Source organism: Macadamia integrifolia, unplaced genomic scaffold (genome assembly GCF_013358625.1).
Source record: "Macadamia integrifolia cultivar HAES 741 unplaced genomic scaffold, SCU_Mint_v3 scaffold1863, whole genome shotgun sequence".
Taxonomy (NCBI): domain Eukaryota; kingdom Viridiplantae; phylum Streptophyta; class Magnoliopsida; order Proteales; family Proteaceae; genus Macadamia; species Macadamia integrifolia.
In genome coordinates, this window is record NW_024868392.1 from 55,878 (window position 1) to 57,915 (window position 2,038).

Below are 2,038 nucleotides of genomic sequence, written 5' to 3' on the forward strand. Positions count from 1 at the left end.
TTGATGACTTGATTATTCTAACCATAATTTCCCCCCCTATGTGCTTTATTTAAGTGGATAACAATTACGAGTTGGGGAGATTGCAATTGATGTTAAAGAGTGATTTTGTAATAGTTATGAAGCTGTGGAGTTATTTTGCGGATGGAAGGTGGTGGATGAAAGTACAGGCGGAAAAAAAAAAAGCTGGCACAGTAAATGAAAGGTTATTCTAGTTTTTTAATTTAATGCCAGTAACACTTCTGTGCATATAATTTGGTATTTTAACGAGTTTATAAGGAATTTAAGATTCAAAACGCTACTTCTTTTGTTTTCAATCCCCAGAGTGTGTATGCATGTGTTTTCTTCACATGAAGACTTGGCATAGTTTAAGTCTCCCGGTTCACTGGCATGTGATGGTACATGTTTTTTTGAGAGCAATGTTAGATGATATGTTCGTTATATGACTAGCAGAGGTTCCCGGTCAGTCAGCTTGCGGTGCTTGCCTGAGAGGTCGACTGGCTTCGGCCAAGTAATAAAATATTGTCGGAATCTCAAGCGTGACTATTGTCAACTCAAGAAGAGGGGCAGAGGTAAGACTAAAGTGAATCTCATGGAGAATGATATCTTTACAATAGTTGCGATGGAGGTGAATCTGGTAGTAAGGGGGAAGGAATGAGTTATTGACAAGGTGTTGCTTGTAGAAATGGGACTCTTAAGTTGTAGAAATGAATGTAAATCATATATGCACAATCACACAATGAACACAAAGATTTATATGGCTTAGCAAAGGTAAGATGATATTTTGCTTCACTATCAATGGAGAATAGGGTTATAGTTGTTCATGTTCATACCTCTCTTAGACTACTTAGAGAGAAATGACCATTGCTATGTATATGTAGGAAAGAGATGTATCAAATGGTTTATATGTTTTGAGTGTTGCAAATGTACATTCACCATTAAACAATTATCAAAGTTAATACACAAGTGTTTTACATTTGTGAAGGCTAAATCCACTGTGGAAGCCATATAATTCAGTTGAAAAGAAGAAAAAAAAATGGTCTCCTGGACTTGGTTCATAGGGACCTTGGTGACTTAAAGCCACATGAGCCAAAGGTTGTAAGAGGTACATTGTTGCTTTCATTGATAATTCCTCTAGGCATACCGAGGTTTATCTCTTAAGAACTAAGGACGATGGAGAACATGCTGTCAAGTCCTACTAATAGGAGGTAAAAAATTATGCAAGAAAATAAAAAGATCAAGAAGGAACCAAATATGATATCCAAATATTTTTAAAATTTTGTGAGGAAAATGGTATTATTCATGAAATCACAATCCCATATCAACTGAAATCAAAATGGGGATGCTGAAATGAAAAATAAAATCCTGAATAAATAGAATAGATGGTGTTCTGTTCTGTATATATCGCTTGGGGCAAGAAACAACCTTAATGAGATAAAGATAGAGACTTCAAAATTGATTGATGCAAGCATATATTGAAGCTCGATTTCAAAAGGAAACATGTATAGCATATAATAGGGTTCATGAAAGATTGAAAAGAAAAAACGAATGAATGAATGTAGCGATTTGTTCAAGGCCATAATCAAAACTAATAGAGATTTGAAAGGCACGGAGAATCGCTTGTAACATATCGCCAACCTTCAATGCAGAGTCGCGCCATCTTTATAAATTCGACGCTCTTGCTCTGCAAATTGGCTTTCCTTCTTTCCTTGCTTTTGATTTGATTGCATAAATCTTGAAATCTAATAATCTACTTTCAAAACATTCAAATTAAAAAAAGAAAAAAAGAAAAAACTGAACACTGATTCATTGAACAGACGATTAGAGATGAGTAACAAAGAACGAACAAAGAAAGGCGCAGATTGCTTAAACTTTAGTGACTGAACCCTCCTAAGCCCTAAACCTAAACTGGATCAGAGTTCAACACACATTAAAATAGTTTGGATTGACCACATCAACAACCCGTTGAAGTTATCAAGAAACCGACCTGATAGAGAGTAATATAAGGTGTAACTGATACTGAAGATCCTAATCCAGTTTG

At 35.4% G+C, this 2,038-nt stretch overlaps 1 long non-coding RNA gene and 1 other non-coding gene across 2 annotated transcripts; one reads left to right on the top strand and one right to left on the bottom strand.

Moving 5' to 3' along the window:
* The first annotated feature begins 6 nt into the window (after window positions 1–6).
* Window positions 7–978, top strand: LOC122065043. Its single transcript, XR_006135893.1, has 2 exons — window positions 7–202; window positions 322–978. It is a non-coding gene; the product is annotated as an uncharacterized LOC122065043 (long non-coding RNA).
* Window positions 979–1,552: 574 nt separating this feature from the next.
* LOC122065044 lies at window positions 1,553–1,682 on the bottom strand. The gene has a single exon (XR_006135894.1). It is a non-coding gene; the product is annotated as a small nucleolar RNA snoR86 (small nucleolar RNA).
* Window positions 1,683–2,038: the final 356 nt, after the last annotated feature.